Below are 13541 nucleotides of genomic sequence, written 5' to 3' on the forward strand. Positions count from 1 at the left end.
ACAGTTTAGATAAATGTGAACAACTAAATAGAAAAATAAGTTTAATTCATCTCTTTCAAGTGACATAACATGTTACAAATGCCTGGTTGTAACGACAGAGAAGAATGCTATTTAGTGTAATGCTATGCTTTGTAACTATGCAACTGCAGTTCATACTGGAGTCTTCTGAAAGGAAAGCAAATATATCTGGCACACATTTTCAGCATGTTTCTTCAGCTACAGGTTATTAAATTGTTTTCTGACACAGCTTTGATGGGAAAATGCAAACTTGTGCAAAATGGAATAATTAGTTGCTAAAGCTTTTCCTGGTTAAAAAAAAAGCAGCTTTATTTTCTCCTCTCTGTCTACTTCTTGTTAACACAAATCAAGTTCCATTAAAGAACCAAAGGCTAAAAGTGAGGAAAATCCACTCTTACTTCCTATAAGTGTTGAGGTCTGATCTCTACATATACTGTTTAGGAACTTTTATGTAGACTATTTTGCTTTATTAGTGCAATTAGTGTACACAGCAAAGTTTGATATTTAACAGCGTAAACCTCTAGAAACCAGAGCCTAGAAAAGAGATGGGCTAATTAAGACATTTTTTGGGAGGGACTTCAACTTGTGAGGCTAGTATACTGCATTTCTTGCCATACAGAAACATAGTGAGGTCCACAGTAGTCTAGCTATTGGGCTTCTGAGTGCCTACATGTGATTCTGTTCCAACCTGTTCAAGTCCCTGAAAAGCAGCTAATGCAAAGGAAGGGTGAAATTTCTTCTCCTTTGCAACTTTTTGGGACTTAAGCTTAGGAGTAAGATGCGAATGGGTGGTTTACATGAGATGCGTTACTGCATGGTTGCCTAATTTCTTGCACAGTAAGCACGTGTCTACGTGTGTGTGCGCTTACTGTGCAGTAAAACCCTTAATTGCACTTAAATTTACTACCTGCTTTTGCGATTAGTAACGGTGTAGTAATGCACATGTAGACATGACCCGGCAGCAAATTTGCTGCCGGATCTGCCCAGGCACTATGGGGCTGGCTCGAAGCTAGCCCCAGGGCTAGTGGCTGGGAGCTTCTCCTGCTCCATGGCTATAAAAGCCAGCAGACATTTTGTGCCCTAGGGCACACATAACAGGCAGCCTGAGGGCAGTGCAGGCCCTGTGTGCCTCCCCTGGCAGGCCACTGCTCAGCTCATCCTGTCTTCCTAGAGCCCTCCGTTCCTGTGTGTCCCTTCAGTCTTGTGGCTGCTAGGGCACCACTGTCAGGCAGATGGTTGCAGATCAGTTTCTGCAGGCTGCTGCAGCCCCTGGCCAGGCCGTCAGCACCCCAGGGCTGCCCCAACACCTGCTGTAGACCCCTAGCAACTTATCCTGTACCTGCAGCTGCTGTGGGGTGTAGCCTGTGCTGTGCGGCTCCTAGACCCGTGCCATGCTCCTGTGCTGGGCACTGTTGGCAGCTGCCTAGGGCTGGCAATGGCAGGACAGCCATGCTGGGACCCAGAGACCTGGTGCAGAACCCACAATGTCCTTGTCCTCCCTGTCCAGGCCTGCCCCTGCCTGTGAGTGCATGCCCATGCCCTACACCTGGGACTCCAACTGCAGCCAGGAGGAGGTTGCTGATGTCATGGTACTCTGGGGCAATGCAGAGGTGCTGTGCGAGTTTGAGCAGGGCAGGCACTCAAATGCCCACATTTATGAGGCCCTGTTGGGCAGGATGCAGGCATGGTCCTGGTCAGTGCGGTCAGTGCAGCAGTGCCACATAAAGGTCAAGGCCTTGCGGGCCCAGTGGGTGACCATGACCGACCACGATTTTCAGTCCAGCTGTGCTTATAAGATTATACCCTTTATGTGGCATCTGACCTGCATTTTGGTGCCCCAGGGCACAGGCCACAACTGTGCAGTTTTTGCCAGCATAGGTGGCCTGCCCAAGCCCCCGCCCCAGCTGACCTCTCCAGTGACATGTCACTGGAGGAAGGGCCCTTGGGCATGGAGTGTCCCATCCTGCCCAGCTCCCTGGCTGCACAGTCCACCAGCAGCTCAGGGAGCCCTGGCTAGCACCTACTTTGGCAGCTGTGAAGCCCCAGGCTCCACCACAAGGACCAGCCAACAATGTTACCACTGGCCATCAGCAACACCAGCTCCTTCCCAGAGGAGGCCCCTGGCCAGGCATCTACACACCATGCATCACAGGCCCAGGACACTGGGTGCAGGCGGACACGATCATTGATGGGGAGGGCCATGCCGAGCCATCAGTCACACCAGCCCTGGACATGTAGTAAGACCCACATGGGGGGGAGAGCCCTATCTACCCCAGCCCCAACCTCTGCCCCTGGCCCCTGCCCTGCCTCGCTGCTTGGCCTGCCCACAGCATGGAGGGAGGTGGAACAAAGTGTATTGATCAGGCTGTGCACCCATAGCTTGGTGGCCATAGGCCTTTCACACCCCGAAGAAGGTGTCAATGCCAGCGACAATGTTCTCCTTGGTAGCAGTGGGCAGGGACATATAGTGCTGCCACAGGTGGCCTTCTAGGTAATGGTGGAGGTTTCAGGGCAGCCTGGGTTTGCTCCCTGTGTTGTTGTAGCTCATGGTCCCATGATGCACAGGTTTGGCCGGAGCACCATGAGGATCATCAGCAGCAAGGTGTAGTGGGCTTCAGTGTGCACAAACAGCACATTGTGCACTGGCTTGGGCATGCATAGCAGAGGCATACACAGGGCACAGTGGTGGTGTGTTGGGGGGTGGGAGGGAGCTGGTCCTGAGGCACTATCTCCCACCTGCAGGAGCTCCTGATCTAGCCCCTGCCCCAGATCTTCCACCACCTGCCTAAGCCCAGGGCTATTGCCTGCCCTGGCTCCACATGGGTGTGGAGTCAGAGCTTCCCGGAGCAGTGCCAGGACTTGACATCAGCTCTGCTGGGTCTGGACTCTAGCAGACAGAGGGGGAGCCACCCACCCTGGAGAAGCACCGGCTGCCATCATCCCTGCTGCACATATTGTGCTGTGCACACCTGAAGGTGAACAGGCTGAGGCTGGAGTGCTGGCCACCTGCCCTGGGCTCTGAACCCTAGGTGCCCCCACCCCACCGCTCCACACTCTGGGACAGCAAAACTCAGGTATTGTAAATAGTTTTCACACTGGAAAGAGGGTTTTTTATTGTTGGTGGGTGGGGCGGGTGGTGGAGGGGCTCTGTTTGTTGGGTAGGGGGTGGGGAGTTGGCTCTGTTTGTTGAGGGGGTGTGCTTCTGATTTATGGGGAATAGCATGTGCAAACAATAACTGTTATCTCCCATGAAATTGGTGCTGTGGGTGGACAGGGGGTAGGGGGTCTGTGGATGGCAAGGCAAGCAGGCTAGAGCAGGGAGTGCTGCAGAATGTGGTCCACTAGACAAGAGCCTCCTACATCTGGTGCCCTGTGCACTGCTAGAAGGTGCATGGCTCTCCTGGGGCCTTGATGGTGGGGAGCTACCGCTGCCACTGCAGCTGGTACTCCCACTTCCAAGCCAGCTCCGCCTGCGGTGCCTCCTCTGCCCAGGCCTCGCGGAACAGCTGTCCTTGGACCTCGCAGATATTATGCAGCACACAGGCTGCAATGGTGACCCAGGAGACATACTCCTTGGTGACCTTGAGGCACAGATCCAGCCCAGGCAATGATTAAAGTGGGGCTGGTGGGGGGCCCATTGTAGGGCCTCATCAGCCAGGGCAGGAGTGGATAGCCAGGGTCACCAATGATCAGGGGTGGGACCATGATGTTGCCCAGCTGCAGGTCCAGTACCTCTAGGGCGAAGTACCCACTCTCTAGCAGTCCTGTGAGACTGGAGTTCCTAAATATGTGGGCGTTGTGTGCGTTACCCACGCAGCTGGCACTCACATGTGTAAATGTGCCCCGGTGCTCTACAATGGCCTCCAGGACCACGGAGTGGAACCTCCTGTGACTATAATAGGGGTGGTTTCCACAAGAAAGGCAGATGACTGGTATGCGGGTCCCATCCAAGGCCCCAATACACTGGGGGAATCCCAGTGCATGGAACCCTGACACCACTGCCTGGGGGGTCATGGACACGGAGGATGGTGTCTGACAGTACATCCTGGAGGGCACTGCACACCTCCAGGATAGCCTCCTCGGTGATGGCCTTGCCCATGCCGAACAGGTGGCCCATATACTGGAGGCTGGCAGGTGTGGCCAGTGTGAGCAGCACCAGGCCCAGGTAGGAGTCGGCAGGAAGGGTCAGGCACATGCCAGTGTCCTGGCACTCCAGATGGGGTTGGAGTTTGTGGAACAGGCCCCTGAAGGTGGTCCAGGTGAGCTGGAAGGCATCCATCCATTGCACATTTTTCTAATTTTTTGGACAGGGTGCTACCACCAGTGCTGGCTAGCACCATAGGTCCAGAGGTAGCATGATTGGAGGCCCAGGAAGGTGACAGTGTGCCCAGTGGTGACCGCATTGGCATCCCTGGTGGCAGCAGCTGCATGGCAATGCTGGCCCTGGGAGCACATGCTGTGGGTGGGCAGGTGGTGGCTGGTCATGGGGGAGCTGGGCAGGGTGACATGGACATGGGCCAGGTGACAGCACGGCAGGCAAGCAGGGAGATCGAGGCAGCCAGCAGGATTTGAAGATGCTGTTCCTTGCTGCCAGAGCCAGGGGCTGGGTGGCTATAGTGCAGGGAGGCAGGGTGGGCACAGACAAAGTTGCCACATGCTGCCTCTACTCTTCCCAGGCTGCTCCTGAGCACAGGAACTAGCTGCCCAGAAAGCAAAGAGTAGGACTGCCTTTTAAGGAGGGCTGCTAAATGCAGGATTCAAACTGGGTGGAAGAGGCTTGCATGAGCCACCTAACAGGCATAATGAAATCTAGCCCCAAGTACTCAAGTGCTGTAATCATCCTCTACTTAGCTTAAGCCACAGAACGGTCTGAATCAAAAAACCCAAATGCAAAATTCATCAAAATTCATCACTTGGGATATGCTCAGAATTAATTCACAGTTCCAGATTTGATTTTTTTAAATTTCTATCATGTCAACACAAGATACCGAGTTTAAAAGTCTACTACAAGCAGTGGTATTCTGATCTAATTCCAAATTATTTAAACAATAATAATAATACTTTTAAAAGTATGTCATTTAAAGGGATGAAAAAGAAAGTAGTTTCACAATATGCAATGTGTAGAAGCTGAAAACTGTAATAAAACCTGCTTTTAATAGCTCTACATAAAAAGGGTTTGCAAACTAGAAAAATATTGAGAACAAGGAGCTCAGTTCAGAGAACATGATACACAAATGGTTAAGGGTCAAAGAGACATCAAGAGAATAAACTCTGCAGTTAGCCATTTCTATACAATAGGGGCCCCAAAACAATTTATCAGCCAGTGATGACAAAAACAATTCCAACAAATATATACAACCCTACATGCAGAACAGATGTTTTACCACTTACATGCTGGAGTCCTGAAATTTTTAGAATTACTCAGACACTGCAGAAGCTGGGAGGCCTCTGTGTTTATTGCTCCTGGTAGATATAAAGTCAAATACCAATTTGTTTGTCATCTTATTTTACGGAAAGTTTTACACTGTCTGGTCCAAGATAACTTTGTTGATCTTTCAGATGAGATGTAAAACTGAGGTTTTTACCACTGATATTCATTGGTGTCCCTTCAGGGCAATTACATTTTTCTCCTACCACCATCACCACCATTGGTACCACCAATTATGAGTATTTACATCCTCACCAAATTTCTGCCTAATTCATACTTTCTTCATAATGATGTTCTCCCCACCTAGGGATCACTGCAATGTCCATGAGTCTGGTTGGTTCTTCTGCTTATTTGTTGGCACAGTGCACCACGGTGTGGGTCAAACCAGGCAGCAGTTAAAGTTGGCCTGCCAGGGGTCTAGGTGGCTGGTGTTGGGCCACATGAGCTAGGACATGAGTGGGTAGGTGGAGTCACCGATGAGGAGGGGCAGGACTACCATGGTGCCCAGCTGCAGGTCTGGCATCCCCAGCGTGAAGTGTCCACTCTCCACCAGGCTCAGCAAGCTGGAGTTCCTGAAGATGTGGGAATCTTTGATGCTGCCCACCCACCTGGTACTCACATGCAATGAAGGCCCCATGGTGGTCCATGATGGCCTGGAGTACCACAGAGTAAAAGCCCCTCTGGCTGTAACAGGGGCAGTGGCCCTGGGATGGGCTGGTGATTGAGATGTAGGTCCTGTCCAGGGCCCTGATGCACTGGGGGAATCCCAGGGCATGGAACCCCACCACCACCAGCAGGGGTTTGTGCACTCGGAGCATGTGTTCCCAGCATTCCTGAAAGGCCCTGCACACTTCCAAGATGGCCTCTCTAGTGGTGGCCTTGCTCATACCAAACAGGTGGCTGATGTGGCCAGGTCCAGCAGACTGTGTATGATGCTTGTGGTCAGGGAAGTGGTTGGCCAGACAGCAGCGAGTGGGGCTGACTTCTGAAAAGAGCTGCCGGCTGCTGGCAGCTGCAGCTGGAGCCTGGAGCCTCTTCCAGTGGAAGTAGAGGCCCACTGCAGGGCCCCAAAAGGAGCTCCTTCTTCCCTGCATGTGTAGACACTTTCCTGGCACCATTTACTCATGTGTAAACTGGTGCCTCAGCAAATTCACGTGTAGATGCGCCCAGTGGGTATGTCTGCAGGGTGGCTTTACTCATTTCCAAGCAGCCTCCCCCAGAATCCTATTTATGACCTAGCTATGACTGGGTTGGTGGCCACACAGCTACATAGTTTCATAGCTGTTAGGGGCTAGAAGGGACCTTACAGATCATCAGGTCCAGCCCCACTAAAATTTATCCAGTGACGGCCATGAATTGAGACTTAAAATTGCCGGCCAACCAGAAGACTTGAACTGTCAAAATTTTGGTCACCAGTTTGCAACTCAGGCCCTTCAGCAACAGAAGAGCCTCCCCAAAATGCACAAAGGAGAAAGGCACCTGGGATCCCTGCAACCAGCAGGCCAGCAAGAGCAGCCCTCAGTGCTGTATCAGGTCCCTAATAGATGCTTCCCAGCAGTCTAGGACACCTTTTGCCCCTGTCAGCCATATAGGGCTCATCTGGCATTTAAACCCAGGACTTCTTGCACCCAAAGCAAGAATCATACTCCTAAACCAACAAGTCACTCATTTGCCGTTCTTCTGTCTCTGAAAATTCATCCCCCTGATGCTGCAGCAAGAAGGGTTTTCTACACATTTCTTAGAACTTTCACTTCTAAGAACAGTCTCACTGCTTCCCAAGACTTTTCAAATACCCATTATCTTCTTCAAAATAAACACATTCTAATTATAGTTGCACCTAAGCACAACACTTCTTATTTGGGGAAAGAAAATACACCAGTTCATTCAGAAAGCCCATTTTATTACCTCTTTGCTCTAAATAGTGCATTGCTGCCCATCACTGGGCACATCACAATGAGATGCTTTACTGGAGATAAGAGCATAGTAAGTGTCACAGTCTACGTGCACAGATGCTTACTGCATGGTAATTTGCTGTGATTTTAAATACAAATAGCAAATTTACTCATGATTACTTACTATGCCCTACAGCAAGTGTAGACATTTGACTGGGAGCAGGTCAGCCAGGGAACAGGGGACAGGAGATTTTTCCCTGCCCCAGAAGCTGCCTGATGCTTGGTCACTGGGGCCCAGGCAGGGACAATGTCCCTATGCCCTGGTAGCAGTGAGCTATCTACCTGGTTTTTAAGTGATAATTGGTGATAACTTAGAACAACATACTCCCCAGTGAGCTTTATGGACTAACTAGCTGTTGATTTAGGATTATCCACTATAAAAAGTACTGTGTTAACATGTATGTAGGCAAAGCATGAATACAGAAGTTGTAGCTATGAAGCAGCAACAGACTATGTTATGGGTACATCTGTTTCAGTCTTCCCCTCTCCCAAGTTATTTTCTTGAGCTGAATTTTAAAGACAAGGATCATGATTAGAAAATGCTTCTTGATTTCTCTATGGAAGATAAGTTTAATTCTGGCAGTTGCAGTTTACAGGGATGAATCATTTGGTCACAAACCACCATGTTCCTGTAAAACTTACTATAGTTATATAGTTGATCTAATGGAAAAAGAGCAGTTTAATGATATCTGTGATATCTCAGGACATCAATATTTTTTGCAATAAAACAAACAATATGGTTAGGCAATGAAAACCAATTTATTTTCAAGTCAAATTGCAAAAATTTTGTGAAGTGTACAGTATTATTATGTTAGGCATGGATAGATTTCTGTCACATTAAATGCTAATATGTTAGAAAGATATAAATGTGAGACAATATTCCTGGCAAAGGGAGCATTACCGATATTGGAATATAAATAAAATGCTGAACCAGAACCTTCATGTACCTTCTCTGCAATCAATAGTCAAAGAAAATGTGTTTTGTATTAAATTTTCTCTTTGGGTAATTTTTAAACTACTGACTGAAAGAGACTGATCCACAGTTTGGGGCATAAAGTATATAGACAATATATACAGGATAGACTCTGTTCTGAAAAGTGACAACAGAAAAAGACTTGGGCATCATCAGCTGAACAGAAGTGGCCAGCATGACTAAAAGGACTATTGTGATTCTGAGATGTAAAATCAGTCAAATCTTGAATAAGAGTAGGTAGGTTATATTGCTTTTGTGTTTGGCATAGGTGTGCCTGGCTGTAGGGTCTGTACTTCAAAAGGATGTTAACAATTTGTAGGAGGTTCACGGAAGAGGCACAGAATAATTAAAGGATTAGAAAACAGGCTTTACAGTGAAAGAGTCCAAGAGTTCAACCTAGTTTGCTTATCAAAAAGAAGATTAAAAGATAATTTGCACAAAATGTATAGGTACCTACAAGGGGATGAACACTTTGAGAGAAGGCTCTTCAGTATACCAGGCAGTGATGCAACAAAATCCAATGGCTAGAAGTTGAAACCAGATAAATTAACTTGAAATAAGATGCACATTTTTAACAAGGAGGATAATGAATTATTGGAACAACAAACTATGTGTTGTGGTGGCTTCACCACCACACGTTTCAAATAAAGATGGGAACCTTCTCCTGAAAAATATGTTCTAATTCAGATATTTCATTCAGGAAAATTGTATAGTTTATGTTAAAGAGGGCATCAGAGTAGAAGAGCACAAAAATCCCTTCTGGTTTTATGTTCAATACACATAAATTGAGTTTAGTGGAGCATAATTTAAATCCCAAAAGTAGATGCCAAGGCTCCTTAGCACTCGATTTTACTAAATAAAAATTCAAAGCAAATCTGAAAGTTGACTATGAAAATGTCCTCTATTCAGTTTATAGTTACCAGCTCACCTAAAACTTCAACTCCAAAGTGAGAGTTTTTGGTTTTGTTTTCTCTTGGCAGATGTGTGCTGTACAATAATTAGCATGTACATAAGAATATTTTTATTTTCACAAATGTTTAAATGCTTCAAATTTGCCAACACTTTTCCCACTAAAGTCAGTAGTAAAACCCCCCTTTTTGAAAATTCCACCTTGGCTAATTGAAGACTTGATCCATCATTGAAGTCAGTGGAAATATACTGAAGACATGGGAGGATACAGTTCAGAACTGGCATTGCAACTTAGCAGTTCTTGGCTCTGAATCCTGTGATGAAAATAATAGGCCACATCTCCTTTCTTCTATTTGTTATCAGTTCAGAAAGTAAATCAACTGTCCATAGCAAATTGTTTGGTTGATACTCTTAGGTCTGATTTAAAAAAAACAACACATGAGCATGCATTTATGTCGTACTATATTTAAATACAGACAGATTTCAAAGTTGTTCCAGTACCTAAAAAAGCAGATAGATGCTATATAAGAGGACCCACTTCTGGGGGACCATAGTGATAAGGCCTCCAGGATACCACTTTCTCTGTTTTACCTGGCAATCCTTGATACTATCTGTGTGATACTTCAGAAGGCTGTTCTCAGAGCCTGTAAGTGGGCCTAGTGAGTTTATACTCAGCCTAGTTCAACTTGCACATATGCATGCTAAGGTATCCTAAATTCACTGTCTCCTGTTCTGTGCTTTACTGGCACCTGTGCTTCCTGGGCACTGATGGTAGCCCTGTTGGCCCTAACTATGCCTTAGGGGCACTAGTAGTGGCCTCCAGCCTCCCTCATAGATACACCTGTGCCCTGTGGGTCTTCCCCCAACTCTACTCAACATCTGGCCCTATACCAGATTTAGACCACTGGGCCCCCTGGGCCTTAGCAAGGCTGGTCTTTTAATGGCATCAGTTCTTTGGCAGGGATCAATGCACAGGGTGCCTCTTAGACAAGCCCTGTGGCCTCCAACCACCCCTGTAGCCACCTCCAAACCTAAGGTCAAAACACAAAGCACAGACCAACTAGCTCCTCAAACCTAGTGACCCAGTGCTGTAAAATTCCATCCCCAGTTTTCTGACTCCCCTCCACCCTTCCAGGTACCTTTCCAAGGCTGTGGTTTTCCAGCTGTAGCAGCTTTGTCTGTCTGGAGCCCCTTTCCCTCCAGAGCCAGTCTGTCCTCTCTGGTCCCATAACTGTGCTTATCTACTTCTGGACTCCACCCCTTCTAGCCACCTGTTTTTAATCTTTGTGAACAAGCCAAGGGGTTTCTACTCAATCAACAAGCTTGCTCCCCGAGTTTATCTAGTTCAGGGGCAGGCAATTATTTTGGGCAGAGGGCAACTTACTGAGTTTTGGCAAGCCATCAAGGGCCACATGACAGGCAGCCAGGGGCAGATAAATATTAATTTTCTAAATTTTTTAGGGGCCCCGTGGGCCAGATAGAATAGCCTGGCAGGCCACATCCAGCCCCTGGGCCACATTTTGCTCACCCCTAATCAGTTTGCTCTACAGGCTCACTTAACTGCTTTGCTGGGATTCCACCTGTTGCTCACAGAACAGCAGCGGGGTCATAAGTATCCACCTGCATTCTTATGGCTTCTGTCTTTGGGCTCCTGTAGCTGCTAATCTGGAGTTTCGATCCTCCAGGTTACAAAAGTCTGATCCTTAAATGGACCGTGCCCTACCCTCTTGCTCTTCAGCCACCTAACAGTAACAGGGCTCCCTGTTACAAGTGCTTGTTAGGATTTGCAAAAGTGCTGTGGACCTAACTCCCATTGATTTCAATGGGACTTAAGCATGTGATTTAAATATTTCTCTAGACTGGGGCTTAAGATAATATAAATTTACTACAATGGCATCTTTCTGCTTCTTAATACACTGGTCTTGTTGATATTCCACACAAGGTTCTAATGGAACACATGCTGTCATGTATCCTAACGTGTGCTTACTGCTTAGCTATAGACTAGGGTGCTGGGAATTATTTTTTTACTTGTGGTCTGTTTTAAATGGAGTTCATTAAGCAGCATCAGATGTTTGCATGGTTGGGACATTCTACAAAGTTTTGTTCTACTATTTAAAAGGCTACAGAATAAGGAAGATAACACGTTGGTAACTAGATAGGCTGTAAAAATTTGCAGGTGATTGCAGCTGCTTAAGCCCTGGCAAATATTCTGCAACAAGTACCCCAAAACCTTTCAGTAAAAGAATTTCAGAAAATAAAGAAATCATTAGTGTTTTTAGAAGTGAATAAGTCTGCTTTAGTGAGCCAGGTCCCCTATCTACTTTTGTGGTAAATTCATACTAGCTTTATAGAAAATTAATAAATAACACTAAATAATGTGTGACCCATAGATCTTTCCAAATTAACTTCATAATTAATAAATATGTGGCACTCGACAAACACAGAAATCAGATACGTACGGCATAATACTAAATAAACCAAACATATTTGGGCATTACATCTGATGTCAGTAAAACTTCATGGCTGTGAATTTTATGGTATTGTCTCAAGCATATGGTAGCTATCAATATAATGGAATTGGATAATCATTGCAATAAGAGTTAGCCAGTAAATTCAAACAGATGAGCTGTTGCATTTTAAGGTTTATATATTAGGCTTCAATTCACGAAAGCACTTAGAGCCAGATCCAAAACAGGACTTAGGCACCACAAGTGCAATTTAGGTGGAATTTAGGTGCCCAAGCACAAAACTGCAATCTTGAAAACCCTTGTTCAATTTACACTTTGTGTCATTTCAACTGTGTGTAAACTCCAGAGGAGCCTTCTGACTCAAAGGTGCTTGGAAAGGTATCTGTGTGTAGGCCCAAAAGTGCTACAGTTTTGAAAGTGCTGAGCTGCTCAATGCTGAGTCCACACTTAAGCCTGTTTATAATCCAGAAATCTACCTGCCTAAACCTCATGAAAGGCTCAATCTGAAAAAGTAAGCCTGAATGGATACCAATGGGGTTGGCCTCATCAACAATGCATCTGTGGCTATCACTTTCTTTTAAATGGTGGCATTTCCCTTTTATATAACATTGGGCTAAATCACTCTCCCAAGGTAACAAAAGATGCTAGAATTGTTCTTTCCTCAGACTTTCAAGGTTTAAACCCATGCTTTTTACCTCCCAGAAGAGTTCCCAAACTTTAAGGCTTAAACACAAAGGGTGCTTATATATGTGCTCAGGGGAGGGGCATTTTAATTAGAGTAGGTTTTGGAGAGTCACTCTAATTAAAACACCATAACATCACATGCATGTTTAAAAATGCCTTTTGGATGGCAGGGTGGGATAACTCATTCAACAAGCTTTCATTAAAGTGCCCCAGTGGACATTTTTAAACTTGCAGGGGCTTATGCATGTGACACTATGGCAATGCTAGAGTTCTAATTAGAACATGAAGCAGACTCAACTAGAACATGCATGTGTATAGGTACCCAAAATTCCTCTTCTTACTCAGGGAAGCTTTCCTGAATCAGGGACTTAATTTGTAATGATTAAGGGTCAGAGTGCTTGAAAAATGTCTGAGAAAATAAGTGCTTATGTGCCACTGAAATCAATAGACTTAAATGTTTTAGTTACACTTTTAAAAAAATTATGTTCTTTACCACCATGGGTGAATCATGGTGGAAACCCTTTGTCTGATAACATAGAATAATTTTCTGTACTAGAAATGACAGCAGGAGAGGGTCAAGTATCTCTTATTAAGTTTCAATGTGACTCTTATGGGTATGCTTAGCTGATAAAAATATTCTGCAGTGAAATGGTGCTATGTTGTATCTAGTGTCACTCATTATTGAGCTAGTAGGCACATTTTATTGAAAGAGAAATGGAAGAGATTTGAACTTCTGGTCTCTGCCTCCTATTTAATTTTGATTATGAAATGTGATTATTTTCACTTAATAAACACAATTATTGTTAGGTTTCTAAATGATGTCTGGGCATTTTTATACCATTATCCCAAACATAATATTTTATTTCAGACAGGTATTAGTTCCTATGCTTAATAATTAAACTATCAACTAATAGTCACTTGCTCTGTGCTTTATACATTTTAAGCTCTGAACAAACATTATTTAAGATTCTTTATAAAACCTCGGGCTTTTTGTAATGCTAATAAATTGGCCAAGTCATACCTTCATATTTATAAACCATGGTTTCTTTCACAATATTTTTTAGCATTTAAAGAAACCAATCTTATAACCACTTATTAAAAGGAAATGC

General features: G+C 45.6%; 2 long non-coding RNA genes across 2 annotated transcripts in view; one reads left to right on the forward strand and one right to left on the reverse strand.

Moving 5' to 3' along the window:
- LOC109281221 (uncharacterized) overlaps positions 1-13541 on the reverse strand; it is a 231072-nt gene that overhangs the window by 203629 nt on the left and 13902 nt on the right. The gene's annotated exons all lie outside the window — the stretch shown is intronic.
- The window catches only part of LOC132248516 (uncharacterized), a 195368-nt gene that overhangs the window by 69963 nt on the left and 111864 nt on the right, over positions 1-13541 (forward strand). The window lies entirely within an intron of this gene.

The sequence above is a fragment of the Alligator mississippiensis genome, chromosome 2, assembly GCF_030867095.1.
Source record: "Alligator mississippiensis isolate rAllMis1 chromosome 2, rAllMis1, whole genome shotgun sequence".
Lineage (NCBI taxonomy): Eukaryota > Metazoa > Chordata > Crocodylia > Alligatoridae > Alligator > Alligator mississippiensis.